Source organism: Mus caroli, unplaced genomic scaffold (assembly GCF_978045245.1).
Source record: "Mus caroli unplaced genomic scaffold, Mus_caroli_1 scaffold_15, whole genome shotgun sequence".
Taxonomy (NCBI): domain Eukaryota; kingdom Metazoa; phylum Chordata; class Mammalia; order Rodentia; family Muridae; genus Mus; species Mus caroli.
The window spans coordinates 48,775,484-48,796,803 of record NW_028227270.1 but is presented as its reverse complement, the minus strand read 5'-3'; positions in this window follow the sequence as shown (position 1 = coordinate 48,796,803).

The following is a 21,320-nucleotide window of genomic DNA, read 5'->3' as shown; positions in this document are numbered from 1 at the left end:
ACTGAACTAGTGAGCATACAGCACTGTCTTAGTTAGGGTTTCACTGCTGTGAATTTTCACCATAACTACGGCAACTCTTATGAAGGACAACATTTAATCCGAGTGGCTTACAGGTTCAGAGGTTCAATCCATTATTATTATGGTTGGAAGCATGGCAGTACCTAGGGAGGCATGGTGCAGGAGGAGCTGAGAGTTCTACATCTGAAGTCAACAAAAGGAGACATCACACTGGGAGGACCTTAAGCATAGGAGACCTTAAAGCCTGGCCCAACAGTGACACACTTCCTCCCACAAGGTCACACCTACTCCAACAAGGGCACACCTCCGAATAGTGCTACTCCCTGGGCTAAGCATATTCAAACCACCACAAGCACTGCAGACACAATGTAGAAGGTGAGGAATGTTTGTTAGAGTCTGTGTCATGCAAAGAAGATGCAAAGGTTTCTGAGGATCAAGCAGGTATAAGAAGTCTGGGATCCAGGCTTATTCTCTTTCTGGGCTTCCTGGAGCAGATTCAAACAATAGCCCTGCCTGTCAGGGCTGAGGACCAAGGCCAGTTGGGTTTATTGTTTTGCTCCAGAGTACAAGGAACAGTGTTCTCTTCGAAATTCTTGACACGAGGATGTCTCACTTTTACCTCCAATTCAGTCTTCATACCTCACCTCCTTCCATGAGCCCTTTGCTGACTTAGATTTAGAGCCCATAGTTGCCTTTATGTTGCTCTCATAAGACACCATGACCAAGGCAATTTACAGAAGAAATTTTATTTTTGCTTACAGTTTCAGAAGGTTGGAGTCCGTAGCAGCAGGGATCACACGGCAACAGATGTCAGGCCTGGCAGCAGAAGCAAGATGCTTTGAGCTTACACCTTGAACCACACGCACTAACTAAGCAGAAAGACAATTAGAAGTATGTGAAATTTCTATTCTCAGTGCCTGCCTGCAGTGACATACCTCCCGAAGCAAGGCTGTACCACTCAAACCTCCCCAAACAGAACCACCAACTGGGAACTAAAGGTTCAAATGCCTGAGATTATGGGAGACATCTCTCATTTAAACCACCACAAGGCTCCTCTTGAGATTCTTAACTTACCTACAAAGTTCTATATTTCAGAGAAGCCACACTTGGTGTCTAAGGTGCATACATCTTCAGAAGAATCTTCATCAGCCCTCCCGGTAAGACATCACTACCTGTGCCTGGTCATGTTTGAGTATGATATGCAATGCAGGATGCCATGCACTCTCTTGGCATGTGAAGATGATCTTGCTTGTTCTCCTCCAGGGCTCCTCTGACAAACTTTTCCTGCTGACATATCAGTGACATCTAACTGTGGGTTTTTTTTGTTTTTTTTTGTTTTTTTTTTTTTATGCTTAGTACAAACTCTGCTCAGTGATCAAAACCCATGGTACAAGGCTGATCCTCCTAAGAGGAATTTTTACACGTATATCATTTCAAAATTTTCTTGGGACTTTAATTTTCTCTTGTCATGGGAACTTGAAATTCTCAGAATTTCTTGAGATAAGGGGGTATGTTTAGTGTATTAACTACTGTTATTGACTACATGTTTCCTTGTGTTGTGTAGAGAAAGCAGCTTAATTCTAACATCTTAGCAGGCCAAGGTTTGTCCTTAGTCTTTCTGTGCTTCAGTATCCTCTTCAGTATAATAAATAATAATAATAATAATAATAATAATAATAATAATGGAATCTGTATGCTGTTCTGTGATGATTTGTGGGCCTTATCTTCACTAGCAATATGTCTTGTATTTCCCCAGGAGCAGATTTGTACCAGGTCATCAGCATTAGCTAGGGTTGTCCAGAAAGGCAGGACTAACAAGGACACATATAACTTCATGTGAAAGGGTTATTATCTGCTGTGGAGTCCTGGAAGGCCTGTGCAAGCAGAAGCCCCTGTAATGCCCATGGCTGGGTTCAGGCCTAGGAATGGGGCTGACCTCAGTTGGAGTCTGAAGTCGGGGGATGGGTCCATGGGTGTGAACCCAAGATGCTTTGGGGAGAACATGAGTGTCCCAGCCGCGGCAAGAGATACCCTCACTTGCTATACCTGTCTTTCCAGGCCCTCAGGAGGCTGGGTGTTTAATCTGTTACTATAACAAAACATCTGAGGAAAGCATTTTAGTGATAGAAGAGTTTCTTTTGGTCCACAGTTAGAGGGTGCAACCCATCACGGCAGGAAAGGCTGATGGCTGAGAGAGTAGGGCAGATTGTATTGTCACATTGTATTATAAGCCAGGAGGCTAAGAGAAGGATTCTGGTCCTCAGCTTGTTTTCCCCAGAGTGTTCATTCAGTCTGAGACCCCAGCCCATGGAATGGCACTATCTACATTCAGGGTATGTCTTCGTTCTTCAGTTGTTTGGAAACACCCTCATAATCATACCCTGAGGTGTGTTTCCATGGTGATTTTAAATCCTGTCAAGTTGATAAGATTACTATTACAGACTAATTGGTCTTTGCAGATTCACCTACTGGCCTCTTTTGGAAACACACACACACACACACACACACACACACACACAATACCCTGGTCCCATTGAGTTCCTTCATGTGATTAAGTTGATACTTATAATTCACCATCAGATCACAGGAAGAGGCATCCTGACCCAGGACAACTACAGCATGGCAAGGTCGGTATCAGCTGGACGAGCTTGGTTCTACCAGGGATAGTCTGAGGCCACATTCCCTGCATCCAAGGAGAATGCTGCCTTGCAAGGCAAGGTTGCGATTTTAGTCCTTTGCTTGTGGTGTGAAGAGACCCACTTTTCTTGTTCTGTGCCTTACATGGATACTGGACTGCAAAAGCAGCCATGTTTGGGTTTGTGGGTTTATTATTAAGTCTCCTTAAATGCCAACCAGTGTGGAAATGACATCCCAAGTCTGGGAAGCTAGAACAGGCCTTCCAACTTGCTGGGCAGCACTGTAAGGAGGGATGGGTATCTAGCCCTATAACAAGACAGAGAAATAGAACAGATGACAAGACACTTGGAGGGACTCAGACAGAAATGGTGAGGCCTGAGCATACATGAAGAAGGAGGTAAGAAACCTAAAGGTGGAAGCTCTGATCCCAGACTCATACAGCTCCCCAGAAGGGTCAGCCCAAGGACAGTTTATCACTGATAAAAATGGGGAACTCTGTCACCTCTATCCTGAGCCTTTCTTGTTAGTTCAGCAACTTCTCATCCATGATTCTGCATTTATGACCCATAATATGGAGGAGAGAGCTTATGCATATCATGCCAGACAGTCATACAGGAGCAAAGCACAGCCACGTGTGCTCCTTCATGCTCATGCAGCCGGCAGATGTGTGGGGCCTTTGATAACCAGGAAGATGCAAACCATATTGCAAAGCGAAGATTGTATGTACAAACATCTAAGAAACACTGAGAGAAGCAACAACGTTCTGCCAATAAATTATCAAAAAAAAAAAAATCCCATTTCTCCTGGTCAGTCTCCTCTTCTGAAGCATGAAATAAAAGTACCAGCCACAGGATCTAAGTTTCCCAGTCTTCAAAGGTGAGACAGCAGAGTCCTAGGTGTTCCTGGCAAATGTATAGCTTCTCTGAGAGACAATTCACAAGAGAACAGCAGAGTGTACCAGGGGTATGTCACCTAGGGTGAAACAGACTTGCAGTATCTGGGAGCTGAAGGAACCTTGGTGGTGCATTGCCTTGATGGTGAGCAATGCACCAACCCCTAAAATGCATGCCTTTGACATCTAGTATTCACACATGACACAAAGCAAGAGAAAAGAGCTCTCCTTACACTGCAAGGAACACACTTAAAAGGAAACCCATCCTCGCGAGAGAGCACATTCCTCACTGCTCATTAGCGTGGAGCAGAGCTTGCTACCAGGTTCAAACCTGATATTTGGGTTAGTAGTTAAAGTGAAACGTCTGTAGTCATACCTGGCAGGCACTCAGGCTAAGCCCCAATCCTCCTGGGTCCATCAGGCTTCTGAGATTCACATGTGAACCCAGGAGTCAGGCAATTGTGGCAATGGTGAGCCCATGGGGGCAGAGCCTAGGAGCTCTGAATTGAGAATTTTCGTGTTGGAGTCTCCATAAACAGCTTCTTTAACCCCAGCGTGGGGGAAGCAAAACAACTGTAGGGCTTGACCCATGGGAAATTGCACCCATAGGTGGCAGTGCTATGGGCTGTGTGATCATCAGGGCCTCCAGTCTGTGCCTCATCTTCCCAGAAAGAAATATGTCAACTTGGTGAAGGTCTTAAGAGACAGACTGGTCCCACACCATGTTCATCTTCTCTGGAGGGTGATGGACATGGTTCTCCAACATCTATAAACGTACTCATCCTCAGGATTCTGCCAGGAAAATGGGCAAGGTGCTGGTCAGGCCAGGCAGTATGTTTACCACAGTTCTGATTTCTTACACTGAGCCCTCTGGATACTTCTGTGGCTTTCTGTAAGTGGTTTTGGTAGCAGGCAGAGCTGCCTTTGGCCATCTTATCTGACTGCATATCCTAGCAAGTATTGGTGAAAGACATTATGTGGGCAACAGATCAGGGAGTACAGTCATAGAAACACAGCAAAGACCAGACACAAAGATGAAGTCTCAGCAAGGAAGAGGTGAACGTGGCTGCCTCTTAGGAAAGTGTCTTTCATCCTGCTCTCTTGAGCTTGCAGCACACAGGTTCAGAAAGAAAGACAGAGATGCTAAGGCCTGGAGGCGCACACCTGTAATCCAGGCACTCAGAGAAGCTGAAGAAAAAGATCACCATGACTTTACTACTTTGAGCTATGTAGTAAGTTCAATGCCATTTTGAGCTAGAGTGAGAGACATCCCCAGAAAGCAAAATAGAACAGAACCAAGCTCCCAAGCATATTCAGAAAGACACGAGGGCAGACTTGATGACATGTGTCTATGAGTTGGGCTGTCTGGAGATGTAGGCAGGAGGCTAGATAGTTCTAGATTAGACTAAGTCATGTAGGAAATTGTGGGGGAGGGGGAGAAAGGATGACATAGGGATAACCAGATGTTACATTGATGGAGCTGAGAGCAACCTCATGAAGCTGAAGGTAGGTAACAGCTTAGCAGAGCTCTCCATGATACGATGTTTATTTAGCCCACCACACAGAGCAACCTGCTGATAGAGGAGCGATGCTTGCTTTTGGATGAGGTCTTTTTGCAGAAAGCACCTGCTGGTATTTATTCCCAGTGCAGGCATCTACCTGTGTGTTCGTGGCAGATAGCAGATACAGTGAAGACACAGGTCTTGCCAACTTTCTTCTTGAGTCAGATGTTAGCACAAACCTTGAGGACTCCTGCTAAGGGTTTCCTCAGACCTAGAGAGGCAGATGGCTCAGATTATGGTCAGGATCACACTCTTGGGATGGCTCCCATGACCCCCAACACCTCCCAATATATCTCTCCACATCCATGTCACATGTGTCTCAGTATGATGCTATGGAGTCCTATAGACCTAAAGCTCCAGTGATGACTGGTTTGCAAATGGTATCATCATGTCACCTGATGGCTGTGTGGAACAGTTTATCCTTATGGTTAAAACATGTATCATTATTTTCTTATTATTTGTGAGTGAGTGTGTGTGTGTGTGTGTGTGTGTGAGAGAGAGAGAGAGAGAGAGAGAGAGAGAGAGAGAGAGAGAGAGAGAGTGTCTCTGTGTGTAAGTGCACATGAGTACAGGTGCCTGAAGAGTCCAGAAGAGGGAATCAGATCCTCTGTAGCCAGAGTTACCAATGGTTATGAGTCATCTGACATGGGTGTGGTCAACCAAACAGGGATCCCCTGAAAGAGCAGCAAGCAATCTTAATCCATGAGCATCTCCTTAGCCTCTGTGCCCATCTTTCTTGGTTGAGGATGTTCCTAGTGGCTGTTGTGATAAGAGAGCAAACACTGTGCTTACAGCAGTAGGAATGTCTTGTCTTCTATACTGGAGGCAAAATTCCAATATGGACATCTGGACAGTGCTTCTTCTGCACATTGAGGGTGGGGATTTTGTATCCCCTGCCAGAAGCTTATGGTTACATATGTGGCCACAGTCACATCACTCCAGCCCCTGCCCTCTTTATAGAAGGACTTCTCTCCTACAGGACAGTGACTGTATTTAAGGCTCACTAAGACAATAAAATGTTCTCTCTCTCTCTCTCTCTCTCTGTGTGTGTGTGTGTGTATGTGTGTGTGTATGTGTATATGTATATGTGTCTCTGTCTCTGTTTCTCTCTGTCTCTCTCTCTGTGTCTCTGTGTGTGTATGTGTGTCTCTGTTTCTCTCTGTCTTTCTGTCTGTCTCTCTGTCTGTCTCTGACTCTCTCTGACTCTCTCTCTCTCTCTCTCTCTCTCTCTCTCTCTCTGTGTTTCTCTCTGTTTCTCTGTCTGTCTTTCTTTGTCCATCTCTCTCCCTCACTTCCTCTCCCTCCCTCTTTCCTTCACTCTCTCCCTCCACCTGCAGAGTTCGTTTAAACTGCATGAGGTGATGTTTAGAAGCCTGAGGTCTAAGGGGCAGACATAGTTCATGGATTCACTATTCTGTCTCCACACTCATGTCAGCTTGTTAGGAGTGCCACCTTGGGCTTCTATGATATGGAACCAGAGAGTCCATGAAACCAGGAACCCAAAACAGCACTCCGATTTCTCCTCCTCTGCTGCCTTCCTCCTAGATCCCTTTTCATACTATAGGCCTAGAGGACTTTGGAGCTCCTGCCAGATGCCTGGGCTAGAGTGTGTGAAACACCTGGTTGGTGGCCTTCTTACCCGTGGACTCTATGATTTCTCCCACACCCAATTTAACTCAGTCTCTTTAAGTGGCAGAAGGTTTAGAGAGAGTTATGATCTCTGCCCTTCCATCTGCCTCAATCTCAGACATATGCCATAATTCAGAGGCCTGTCTTATGCCTGCCTGTCAAATGCCCTCCCTACAGACCCGAAAGTAAGGGAATTGCCTGGCTCAGGCAGGAGCAGGGAAAGACAGTAACATTATGGTTTTCTGTTGGTGGATTTTCTGGCAGGTCAGCTCTGGGCCAGGGTGGAAAACCCTCTCTTCCTGTACTACTTGTTATTATACCTCCATGGTGACAATGCTCTCCCTGAAGTTGTGTACCAGCCCTGAAATAGACTCCTCAAATCCATGGGAAGAGATTTCCCAAGCATCCGTGAAGGACTTCTCTCTTCACAGGGAGGAAAACCAGCTGAACCAAGTTGTGTGTGTGATGTCATTTTGAGGTACCACTTTGGCTGGGCTGCAGAACTGGTGGCATCTTTAGACCAATCTGGGTGGATCTTTCCATCAGGACTCTAGCTTCGAGTAGCACCTTCCATCAGCTGATGTGGAGTGATCCTAACCTCATCGGTGGTGGAAAAGTCTGAAGAGAAAAACTGATGCTTCCTAGCAAGGGAGTGGACCCACCTCCAGGATCCCCATAGACAGGTGCTGGCCATCTACTGCTCCATGAGCTTCAGACTTGCAGCACCCAACTGCATAGGATTCCCTTTATATCCCAATCACAACACCCCACCCCACCCCTATCCCCACCCCCAGTTCCCCCTCACATACCATAGGCCAGTTTTTTACAGCATATTTCTTTGTCTGGTTTCCTCTCAGTGCTGGTTCACTTCTCTGTAGAACATGGCTAACAATGGGGACCAGGATGGTATGTGGCTTCCTCTTCTCTTGAAGGCCAGACAAGGGTCCTGTGACCTTTCTAGTGACCTGAGCTCTTCACACCTCAACAGCTTGGGGAAGCCGAGTTGTCCCTAGGCTAGCCCAGGGGTCCTGGGTGTGATGGTTAATGTCCATGGTCACTTCAACAGATTCTCGATCACCAAGGAAACAAATCTACAGCTGTGTCTGTGAGGGACTTTCTAGACTAGGTAAATTGAGGTGGGAAGACCCATCCTAACCATCCCTTGGGCTGGCATCCTGGACAGAATAGAAAGAGTGAGCTAGGAACCAAGCCATGTTCATCTTTTCCTGCATGCAACAGCAGAGTCCATGTAAACAGTTGCCCTGTGTTCTACTCACTCTATCTTGGATGCCATGATGGACTCTACTCTGGAACTGTGAACCAAAATCAGCTCCTCACGCCTAAGATGCCTTTGTCAAGCATTTCATCACTACAGCAAGGAAAGTGGCTAGTGCTTGGGTGAACGTTCCAGGAGTACACTTTGTGAACTGTGCCAAGAATGATAGATGCCTCTTCCTCTGCATTAGTTAAAATCACCTCAAGCCTCCAAGACAAGGGGAATGAGCAGGAGGAGAGCCCATGTCTTCCACAGTCATATCTCGGTTGGCTATGGGCTAGCCAACCAGCGACATGTTATATTTACCCATTCCTGCTACTCTATCTTAGTCTCTGTGGAAAACTAGTATAGTCACCTCAGAAAAGATCATGAGAGAGATCTGTGATCGTGGTGGGTAATAGCAGATACATCTGGACCACTGGACGGTAGGGAGTCAGACTCTGAGCAGTCTCAAGTTCCATTTCCATCAGCCATTGGTGTTGCTCACTGATGTCATTCACTGTGCCTGTTGGCACTCACCAGTGATTCACAGCAGCTTCCTTCTTTGTTATAAAAGATTGTTATTCTAGCTGAATGTGCTTTTCCTGCTACCTGGACTTACCCATCTCAGCTCCAAAAGGCTACCATCATTTTCAACAGTTTTCTCACTAGGTTGCTAGAACTATTTCCAACACACCATGTATCTCTTTTGTATTTATTACTCTATAGTCCACCAGCTGAGACAAAAGCCTACCCATAAAACTCTCATGAGACCCCTTCTGTTTGAACTCACAGAGGGCAGAGAAGGTCAAAGGATCCCAGAGTCTCCTAGAGGCAGCCCATGTGGCATCCTGAGGCAATGTTCCTCTGTCTTTTTGAGTCTTTCTATCAAGAGTTTGGAGACACAAGAAAGTCTGGTTTCAAAATCAGCATGTGCTGCTGTCAACACAACCTCTAAGTTCTGCTGGAAACAGCATTCGCTCCGTAGGTCAGGCCTCTTCATCTTTACCTTCCAATGATCAAGAAGCCAGCTGAGACTTTCAACATTCAGTTCCAAAATACCCTGAGCGGAATCAATTTCTAGAGTGCATTTTCTACATTCTCACAGGCAATGGTTTGGCTACATTTTCAGTCCCGTACAGCAAGCGTCTCCATTCCCCTAGCAAAGCATCTTAAAGACATTTCGTACACTTTCTTGGAGTTTGCAGTAACTCCTCCCACCAGCCTGTCTTCCTTCTGCTAGGGCAACTGAGGCTAAGGAGGGCACACTATTGGTGCACGCTCAGAAGCAGCAGAGGTACAAAGTATGGCCCAGTTTGAAGTTGAAGGTCACCTCTGCAATGGACACAGGCAGACTCAAGGTTGGAGTTCTAGGAGGACTACTGTCTTTCCCCTTCGCTATCTTTTTCTATGGTGATGTTCTGGTTCCTTAAAGCAGAGATGGCAACAGGGGACCATGGAACACCTGGTTCACCTGAAGCTTGCTCTGTCCCAGCAATGTGTAACTTTCCTTAAGAGGCAGAGACAGAAGCATGGGAAGGCATGTTGGGGGCTTCTGCTTTGATATCTGTCCCTCTTGTCATGGGAGTCACTGTTCATGGGTCCCCCACACCAAGTAGAACCCATGCTTGCCTAGAGCCACCTCATTCTGACAAGCTAGGGAGGGGCATGAAGACTGGAGGACTGTTTATAGAGGGCATTCTGCCCCCTCCTCGTGACATCAGCAGCAGATGTACTTAATTATTGCTACACAAGCTAAACACCCTCCACAGCCATTTCCCCTTTAGCAAGATGGGGTGTGAGTGTGTATATGTGTGAAAAACATAAACAGATTGTATAACAAAGTGTTCTCTAGCTGTCAGCAAGAGCTTTGAAAATAAAACATCTCCCCCCCCCTGCTCACAATTGGCTGCATTCGGCACATCATGAATAAATCGCTCCAGGGACTTGCGGAAAGATGTGTGGGAAAACTTTAATTAAAAGCTTGTCAGTGCAATTTTACCTGGGTGACCTCACCTGCCTGCAATGCCGCTGCCTAGCTTTGTTGTCTGTGGGACCCAGGGGCTCATGCTTGTTTTGCTGACAGCAAACCATTCAGAGAGGTCTTTAGGAGCTGACTGTGGGTGGAAGGGAGTGGGAGGGAGAGAACTGGGCTGCCCTGAAACCCCATTGTCTGGGGGGTCTTGTTTTCTAATTAGCAGCTCCCTGGTGTGCGTGGGCAGGGTAGCTCTAAGCAAGGCCTGGTGCTGGGGTGGGGGAAAGCTCCTGTGCACTTTCGGTTGGGGTCCCACCCTAGTCTCTTGGGCCCTGCCAGGCGTGGGCACAGGGAATGTATTCACCCTGAGGGCACTCCCAAGCTGGCCTGGCGATGTTGGTGGGGAGGGTAGATACCCACTCCCGGAGCAAGTTGGAATAGATTAGAACAGTCTACACTCGGGTGGCCTCAACTGAAGCTTGAGTAGTGGGGGGTGTTAGGTGAGACATGCCTGGCTTGATCTGAGTGCTCAGGTTGGCTGGAAACATCCATCCAGAACAGTTGGGGCTCCAGTCCTTCCAAGCACTTGGTTTACTAGCCCCTCCCTCCAGCCTCCCTCCTGCAAAGCAATTATTTTTAGATGAACTCTCAATTGCAGGCAGGCCTTCCTGCCAAGGAATCACTCCTATCTCCTCTAGCTGAGTCATCTGCTACCTACTAGAAGATCCCCAGCCAGTTAAAGTTTTTAAAAGACTGCGGGTTGAAAAAGAGAAATAGGGGTTCAAACCCAAGGAGATGCCTGGAGGAATCTCACCACCTCTTTGCTTCATGGTTGCAGAAGGCTGAGATTCTCATGGGCTACCCATCTGGCTACCCTGGGTTCTTAGCTGCTTTCCTTTGTGCCTGTCTAATTTGTTACAAGCCTTCATTCCTAATATTAATGGATTAATTGTGAGTTATAGCAATTAAATACTAATTAATCCATTTTCTGAACATCTTTCTTTTATCTATAGCTGTTTACTTGACAGACAAATATTTTGGTAGCAATTAAACAGCACGGCAGCGGTGGCGGCGGAGCCCCACACCTTCCACATGGTGTTTAAACAAGTAAACAAGCATTAGTGTTAACTTTTATCAGTCAGGGTGATAGCATGGTTGGCATAATGACCAGCCTGGGCTGGAGCTCGTGGCTGAAGACTTCCACACAGGTGTGTTTTGTGACTTTATCTCGGATGAGCCATATTTGTGTCTGCATATTAGCATCCAGCTCACTGGCCTGAGGCAAGCGCAGCCTTTACATCGGGTCGAGGAGTTCAAATAACCTGTGCTCAGAAGCTCAGCTCAGTGCTCTCTGAGGGGGAGATGTGGAATCTATTTGCCTCCCATGAAAGGCACCAATCCTGCCTGAGATGCCATTTGAAAAGTGTGCACATTGAATTTTGGGGGACAGTTTTCAGGTTTGCATGGTGTTCCAGTCTATGTGCTGAGGCTGCGTTTTAACTCTCAAAGAGTATTGTTTGGCTTGAAGAACACAGCACCAGCCACTTCCTGGCTCTGGTAGGGTCCTCTTGGCAGATTCAATCATGGTGGACTTGGTACAGAGGAGGCAGGTGAGGAATACAAAGGAGGATTCAGGAGAAGTGCCAGGCTCCTGAAACAACCTATTCTCAGGAGAACAGCTCTCCTGTGAGAGCTGTTTTAGTTTCTTGTAACTAACTCCATCCATAGGACCCCTTTTCCTTAGGTTCCACTTTTCAAATATTCCCCGACTTCACCCCTGCTAGTCAACCGCCAAGAGGATCAGGCAGTGAGTCTCGGAACCTGTGGAGCACATCATAGCACATTTTATTTGAGTTCCACAAAAGCAGAATGGGAAGAGGTCAGCAGTGAGAGTCCTGAAGGTTCTGGCAGACTCAGCACCACTGCCTCCCTGTTATGGATTCTTGAAGGATGCTCACTCATTCGGAGGCTCTTCCCAAGTTGGGTTCATGGCTTGCCTAACTCTAGACAAAGCCCCACCACACACATACATTGATGGAGAGTGTAATGGAAGGATCCGCAACTTGTAAGGTTGGCCTTCTTTGTGAGGTAGAAGACACAGGGATGGCTGCCTTGAGAATCATGGTGTACGTTGGGAATGGAGGGCTCCTTTCTCTTTGATCATCTTTCTTTCTCAAATTGAATCAGTGTTTACCCACAAGCCTAAAGGGAGGAGGCACTTTAGTTACGATTTTAATTCCTGTGGAGTCCTGGGAACATATTCAGATATGTGCTTCCATTTCTTTGTTCTGGCATTGTCAGCCTGTTACCATCCAGCCACCAGGTCACCTGATCAACACTGTCAGTGTTCCAGGAAACTATAGGTTTGGCGTGACATCAGGAAACGTAGTGTTTTTTTCTTCCTACCATGCTCGACTAAACCAACCCAAGCCAAGATTCGGATATCCTCAGAATATGTCAAGAAGGAGCTGTGACATATCAGAATGATAGCCTCAAGAAACTTGAGGACAAGGCTCCAGACTCAGGCACTTCCATGGCTGTGGTGCATTGAGACTTTAGCTTCCCCCTGTGAAAAACAGACTCATTCAGGAAATAGACATCTAGTTAAAAATGCAACATGCAACTGTGGTGGCACACACCTTTAATCCCAGAACTCAGGAGGCAGAGGCCCTTAGATCTGTTCTGAGGCAGTCTGGTCTGCAGAGTGAGTTCCAGGACCGCCAGGGCTACACAGAAAAACCCTTTATTAAAAAAAAACATAAAAAATTTCATCTGAAAATATCCATCTTACACAGTAAGATGTATCTATGACATGTAAACATTCAAGTATGAAAATTAATACAACAGAAATTGAGAAAGTAAATTTTAGGTAGAATTTTTTGCCACATTGGCTTGCACTTGAGAGCTTCCTAATAAAACTAATAGCTACTTTGAAAAGAACTAAATCTTTGGGAAATGAAAAACAGAAGTCTGAACCAGCATGGTGTTGTGCACCCATGATTGCAGTATTTGAGAATCAGTGGTAGGAAGATCTCAGGTTCTAGGCCAGCCTGGGCTACATAGCAAGAAATTCCCTAGAAAAGCAAAGGAAGAGAAAAAGAAAATTCACATGAATAAATAAGTAATAAAATGGAAAAATTAAGTAAGTTTCTGACAGAAAGAGTTCCACAAATAAGGAGATAAAAATAAGGAGATAGGGAAAGGGTTTAAAAACAGATAGCCCACAAGCCCATCAGAACGTGGAACCTTCCTTGAGGAAGAGAATGTTAGATACGAGAAGGAAAACCCCATAAATGTTCGCCTATTGAGTGGAGTCCTGTAGAATGCAGGATGGGGAATAGTCACATGGAAAACATGTGAAGGCCTAGAATGGGGTTGCCATCAGTTTCTTTGTTGCTGCTGCTATTATTAACTAGATTTTTTTCCTCCTGCTTAGTGTTTTGGAGTGTTGGAGATCAAAGGAGGGCTGGTTTGATTCACTTTTATAGGGTTTCTCTCTCCCTCCTTCCATATCTCTTTCTCATTCTGTTTCTGTGTGTGTGTATGTGTGTGTGTGTATCCATGTGTGTGTGTGTGAGTGTGCGTATGAGAGTGTGTGAGTGCATATGAGTGTGTGGGTGTATGAACGAGCGTGAGCAAGTGTGTAAGTGTGTGAGAGTGTGTATGAGTGTGTAAGTGTGAATATGAGTGTGTATGTGTGTAAATGCAACGTGAATGTGTAAGAGCACATGTGTGTTGCACATGTGTGTATGTGCCTGTGTGTCTGAGTGTGTGAGTGTGTATGAATGTGTATGAGTGTGTATGTGAGTGTGTATGTGTGTATTAGTGTGTATGAGTGTGCAAGGGTGAGTATGAGTATGTATGTGTGTAATGCATATGTGAGTGTGTAAGTGCACATGTACATGAGTATGTGCCTGAGTGTGTGTGTGAGAGTGTGTGAATGTGTATGACTGTGTGTGTATGTGAGTGTGTGTGTGTGTATGTGAGTGGGTAAGTGTACATGTGTGTGTTGCACATGTATATCCTCCTCAAGACCAGCAATCAACATGAGGGTTTCCTCAATCATTCTCCTCCCTACCTTTTAAAGACAAGGTCTTAATCTAGAGCTCACTGATTAAGACTGGCCAGTGAGCTCCAGAGATCCACCTGGCTCTGCGTCTTCAGTTATGTGATGGCAGAGACAAGCCTGCTGCCTTCCTTTAACATAGATCCTTGGGATGAGAGCCCAGTTCCTCACACCTACTTAGCAGCCACTTTACCGATGGAACTATCTATTTAGCTCCTGCTTGATGAACAAGTAGCTATTGTATATTTTAAAAACTGATTTTATGATGAAATAGGCCTCCTTTCAGGTATGTATTTTTAAGCTCTAAAGTTTTAAAATAAAGTGTGTAAAAACTGAAGATACTGTTTATTTAGTTATATCCTATCCTATTCCTGAAAGTATGGCAGACATCTTTCAGGTCATATGAACATCATTTGAAGGAGGCAGGGGAGCACAGCTGGCATTGAAGCCCAGCATATTTGAAGTCCACACATCTTTAACTTCACCCAACATCGGTTTATGCTTTCTAGTGGTGAATGAAAGATTATAAGAACTTTTGTGCCTGGCTGTCACTCCACTCCTAAGTATGAAGCAAGACTTGGTCTAGGACTTCCCAAGAATAAGATCCTCTGTGGATGAACAATGTTCCAGAGTCCTCTAGCACTGTGGTGTTCTAGTTCTCTAGAAAAAGACTTGCTCAGACAGAAAGCTCTTCAGTGGATGTAGGAGCCATACTGGCCCCACACTCAGGCTGAGGATGGAGTTCTCCACTAGCTTCACTCTGTGCCATCCTGGGTGATGAAAGCCAACATCTTCTAAGTGCCATCACTTCTGTTTTGGTCACTGTGAAAGCCTGTGAAGATAATGCATAGCCGGAACAAAGTGACGTGTAAGAGCCCCCAGATTGCTTGGCACTCTGTGACTCCTGTTTGGCATGCTCACATTCCCCGGCAGTGCCACCTCCTGCATGTGACAGTTTTCCTCATTCTCCTCTTCTAGCCAAGAGCAGCTGGGACACACAATGTACAAATGGATTCAAAGCAGGTGCCTTTTAAAGACCTTAAGGACTCGGGGGGAGTTTGCTTTAGTGTCAGCCTGCAGTGGTCTAGTACCTGGCCACTCTGTTTGAAGAATAAAGGGAAGGCATATCAGAATGGTAGCCCCACCTTCTTGACTCAAGCATCAGTTCTTTGAAATGGAGTAGACTGGCTTTTCCAAGTGCTTGACAATCTCTCTGGCTTCCATGTCTACAATGTACTCATCTAGCTGGAATCTTGTCCAGGTCGTGTGCCTAAAGAGTAGACTCCACAACCGTAAGTCCTAGCCTTCAAGTGTCGCCAGGGGCTGTGCCTCTGTGTTGGTGATCTCCATTTTCTTGAAGCATCATGCTTACTCTATTTCCATTCATTGTGATTTCTATCCCTGACTTCTCCCATGGAATGCTTCACTCCTGTGTCTGGAATGAATGGACAGAGTGAACACCCCCTCCCCCCTAATATGTACACATATATCCTCAGGGAGAGGAGCAAGTGCCTAGGCAGAAGGTTCTATTTTCCACAGCCTGAATGAGTTAATGGTGAGCTGGACCCAAGACTCTGAAGGTTGAAGCCTTCACCCTGGGATGGAGCAAGGACTCCTCCTCTCTATTCTCACCCCCACATTATGTTGGTCTCATCCACGTTGCAAGAGCTTGGACTAAATTCCATTCACTTGCTCTAAAACTGATTAGAAAAATTTTAATGTTTCTCAACTGATAATTAAAATATGTATTATAGTTCATTCAAAAGACTCTCAACTTCAACTCCTCTCTCTCTCTCCCTCCCTCACCCCCCCACACACATGCACACACACACAAAGATACAAAAATAAATTAAAATACAAAATAAAAATAAAAATACAATCCCCATTGCATATTGCTAACATCTCTTGTGACTGGTGGCCATCTTCAAATCCCTTGCTTTCATGTTTTACACACAGAAAACCTCCTCTACACCCCCACTTCTGGAGTCCCAGTGACCCTGTGGGAGCCAGCATTCTGATATCCACTACATATACTGTTCAGTGACATCTTTCTTGCTTAACCTTAAGGTGGAGCTAATTAAAAAAAATGAACCTTGCCAAATCTGCTCCTAACTGCTATGGACTGCAAATGGGTAGCTGAGTTCATTCCAGAAATATTTTGCCAGTGGCCACCTTTCCTGGTAATCCATGGCCAGTTTCCACTGTCCATCTGTCTGCTTGGACACCCTCATGCCATCTGTCTCTAGAATATCATGGTGGACGGGCCAGCTTCTTTAACACCTACCTTATTCTTTTTACCTTATTCTTTTTAACTTTAGTTACTGCTGTGTTGAGTCAATTGAACATCGAGTGGTTTTGCTCTCTCTAATGTATGCACCCTGGCTTTGTGCAACCTAAAACAGTGCAGGAGGTTAGACTGCACTTTCTTGGTCTGAGCTTTCAAGGCTGTGCCATTTCTTAGACCTGCCAGCTGCTCCATCACAGCTTGTTATTATTTAAGAATTGGGGCACAAATCAAAAACAGAGCTCTGAGTTGGGTACACCAATGCTTCTGTTCTGTGTTGCACTCAGCTATCCTTCAGAGATAACTGGGTGAGCTCACCCGTAGCACTGCCTGCCTTGAGTCTCTAAGTGGACACGGTGCTGCTTCTATACTCTTGTGTGGTTTATAAGTGTATTGTAATTCATAAGAGGAGCACAGACCACTGGGGGCCCCGTCCTATCAGATGATATTGGGCTTGATTGGGTTGCTGCTCATCCTGTCTTGCTTAATTCTTAGTATGTTGTCTTTGCCAATGCTCAGAGCTGTTGTGAGATAGATGATTCTGTCTCCTTTCGTGTCCTGCAGAGCTTCGCGGCAGACTCAATGTCCTGCTCTGTAATGGTGCAGCATCACAGTCACATCAGGCTCCTCAGCCTTTCTGGCCCCCATGTTCTGCTGGCCACACCATTTCATGAATGGCATAGGGATGCTGGTGCCTGCTGTGCAGTCAAGGCAGGATGAGAGGGGCAAGAACATCCTAGCTCTACAGAATGACAGTCAGAAAAAAATCTGTGCAGAGTTCCTGTGTGGAATACATAGAGAATCCCTATGACACCACAGGACTTGATTTTCAAAATGAGAAAACAAGATGTCAACAGACATTTCTACAAAGACAATCTAGAGATGACCACGGAGCACATGAAGATGTTCAACATTGCTGAACACCAGGAAATGCAAACCAAAACCACATGGAGTTCCTACCACACAATCATCAGGGTAAATAGTAGGGAAAGAATAGAAAACAGGGGACTGTAACTCTCTGGGCAGACTGCAAAGTGGAGTGACTACCATCACAACATGGTGACTGCTCAGATCTCAAGTATTAGAACTAGCACATGATCCAGCATTCCAGTTCCTGGATTATATGAAAAAGTATTCAAGCCAGAATTGGTACACACAATTTTTTTGTTCACAGCAGCACTATTTATAATAGACAGAGGAAGAAACCTCTGTATTTTAATAGATGAGAGGACAGACCAGCTCTATGGCATAAATACAGTGGAACATCACCTTTAAAAAACAAGGAGGTTCTAATCCATACCACAAAATATACCAATGTAAATAAGTAAAATAAGCCAGTCTCCAATGGATAAAGACCATATGATATGACTAGTGTTTTCTGGAAAGATGTAAAGGAATATCTACATAGATAAGAGAGGTCACCTGTGGACCAAAGACAGGGCTCCATTCAAGTCTAGCTTAGTGAAGCAGTGATCAAGGATGGGAGGGCCCATTGTGGGTAGTGCCATCCCTGGGCTGGTGGTCTTGGGTTCTATAAGAAAGCAAATGAGCAAGCTAGGGGAAGTAATCCAGTAACATCCCTCCATGGCCTCTGCATCAGTTCCTGCTTTCTGACCTACTTGCGTTCCAGTCCTGACTTTCTTTGGTGATGAACAGCCATGTGGAAGTGTAAGCTGAATAAACCCTTTCCTTCCCAACTTCCTTCTTGGTCATGATGTTTTGGCAGGAATAAAAACCCTCACCAAGACTGATGGCCACTGTGGACAATAAAGGGATAGAAGGAAAGATCATTGTATGGGAATGAAGTTTAACTTTTAGGAAATGAAAAAGTTCAAGAGATAGTGATCAGTTCTTGAAGTGGCTGAACTATGTGCTTTAAAGTGGCTGAAATGATGTTATTTACATGCATGACCAAATTACAAACAAAACACACATCATGAGTGTATAGGTCCTTTCAGCTCCGTGAAGCAATTCTAGACTTACCTTCTCAGTTTCTCTCTTTAGAAATTCTAACTTTATTCTGTTAATCTTATTAGTAATGAGTGATTATTACTTTTCACTGTGAACAAGTGCCCAAGAAAAATTACCCTAAGAAAGGAAAGTGTGAGTGTGTTTGTGCATGTGTTTATATGTATGTGTGTGAGTACATGTGTCTGTGTATTTATGTGTGTATGTGTGCATGTGCATTGTTGTGTGTGTATGCATGCATATGTGTGTGCATGTGTGTTTATATGTGTATGTGTGCATGTGTATGGATGTATGCATGTGTAAGAATGTGTGTGCAGCCCAGGCTGGCCTCAAACTCCCGATCCTCCTGCCTCTGCCTCATTCAGCAAATCCTACTGGCATGCACCACCACAACTAGCAGGGCTGGAAAGATGGCTCAGTGGTTAAGAGCACTGATTGCTCTTCTGAAGGTCCTGAGTTCAAATGAAAGCAACCACATGGTGGCTCACAACCCTCAGTAATGAGCTCTGACGCCTTCTTATGGTGTGTCAGATGTAGTAAAAACTTGCATATAATAATAAATAAGCTTTTGGGCTGGAGTGAGTGAAGGTCCTGAGTCCAATTACCAGCAACCACATGATGATTCACATGATGACCCACCCCACTAAGGGACCCACACTAGCTAGGAACCACCTCACCAAAATTCCACAACCTTCTAAAATATTACCATCAATTCAAGTGTTCAAACACATGAACCTCAAATCCATTCTGTAACAGAGTTGGAAATAACAAGGTTGTCTTAGTTTGCTGTCTTCATTTAGCTTTCATTGCTATGAAGAGACAACATGTCCAAGGCAACTCTTATAAAGACAAACATTTAATTGGGTCTGGTTTATAACTTTAGGGATTCAGTCCATTATCATCATAGTGGGAAGCATGGCAGCATCCAGGGAGACATAATGCTGGAAAAATAGCTGAGTATTCTCCGACTTGATCCAAAGGCAGCCAGGAGAAGATTCACTCTTCCTCACTGGGCAGGGCTTGAGCATAGGAACCCAAAGCTCTTCCTCATAGGGATTCACTTCCTCCAACAAGGCCACATGTACTCTGACAATGCCACACCTACAGCACGTCCCATAGGCTAAACATATTCAAACCACTACAAAGGCAACAAGTTGGCTGCTAAAGGAACCTTAAGTCCCGGGAATAAACCCCACTACATTCTTCCTAGAAGGCCGATTCAGAGTTTATACAACCTACTTGCTTTTTTTTTTTTTTTTAATATTTTTTATTAGGTATTTTCCTCATTTACATTTCCAATGCTATCCCAAAAGTCCCCCATACCCTCCCCCCCACTCCCCTACCCACCCACTCCCACTTTTTGGCCCTGGTGTTCCCCTGTACTGGGGCATATAAAGTTTGCAAGTCCAATGGGCCTCTCTTTCCAGTGATGGCTGACTAGGCCATCTTTTGATACATATGCAGCTAGAGTCAAGAGCTCCGGGGTACTGGTTAGTTCATCATGTTGTTCCAACTATAGGGTTGCAGATCCCTTTAGCTCCTTGGGTACTTTCTCTAGCTCCTCCATTGGGGGCCCTGTGATCCACCCAATAGCTGACTGTGAGCATCCACTTCTGTGTTAGCTAGGCCCCGGCCTAGTCTCACAAAAGACAGCTATATCTGGGTCCTTTCAGCAAAATCTTGCTAGTGTATGCAATGGTGTCAGGGTTTATAAGCTGATTTCCTTTCGTCACAGCTCCAAACTTTGTTTCTGTAACTCCTTCCATGGGTGTTTTGTTCCCAATTCTAAGAAGGGGCAAAGTGTCCACACTTTGGTCTTTGTTCTTCTTGAGTTTCATGCGTTCTTCTGCCTGTCTCTGTCTGCATATTAGTCGTCTTTCCACTTGACTGAGTCTGCCTGGCTTTGATGGGAACCACAACTTTATTCTTGTCCCCATGAGGGAGGCAGGGACTTTCCCATGGGATAACCTGGGTCACTTGAACTTTTAATAAGGAGCTGGGACTCATTAGACCTGTTGGTTCTGAAAGCCCCTACATTCTGAGCTCTTGTTTCCCACGTGCCTTCCATGAACAATGACCAGCAGATACAACAAGTCTGCCACCTGTTTCCTCCATGGAACATGAGGTTTGTCAGGTGTGGCATGTGCTATCCAAGACATTGTCCTCTAGTTTATCAAACAGTTTGCTTCTCTGCTCCAACACCACATGGTAATACCAATTTTGATTAGTTGATGATAAGTTATTCTGTAGATCCAAACAATCTGAAAGTATCTGATGTCCAACTACATGGACTTGTTTTCAGCTCATTCAGAATGCCCTCAAGGGACTGTGGTTAAGCTATTTCCCTCATAGTCTTTTCAGGGATCCAGATTTTGGAGCAATTGAATGGATCTCAACTGGTGAGCGAAGACCAAGATGATCTTGCTGAGATCTCTTACCCATTTATGAACTACTTCATCTCAAAAAGACTCTGCAGTCTGTTTCCCCCAGCCTCTACCAGTAGTAGCCATGTGGGAATGTCTAGCCTCAGGAGGCTATATGATCACAGTTAGAAGGCAAGGCTTTAAAATATTTCAAGCAGAAGGTTTCATGGCTACCTCATATCCATTCTTTCCCTAGGCAACTGAGCTAAAGTTCACTTCCCAAGGAGAGTGCCTTACCTTCCTCATGCTTGACCTTATCACCCGTGTAATAACTAACACTTTCCAAATTATTTGTGAGTTTTATTTCTCCACTGCAAAGCAGAACTGTCAGAAAGTCAGAAGGTAGCCAGGACAACAGGGCTGGAAAGTTGGTTCAGACGTTAACAGTGCTTTGCTGTTTTTATAGAGAACCCATGTTTGACTTCCAGTTTCCATATGATAGCTTTCAAAAATGTCTGTAACTTTTGTTCCAGGGTATCTGAAGGCCTCTCCCGGTCTTTGCAGGAACTAGGCAACATGTAGTATGCATGCACACATGCAGGCAAAACACTCATATTTGTAAAATAATAAAATAAATATGAAAGATATAAAACCAAACAAACAAAATTAGT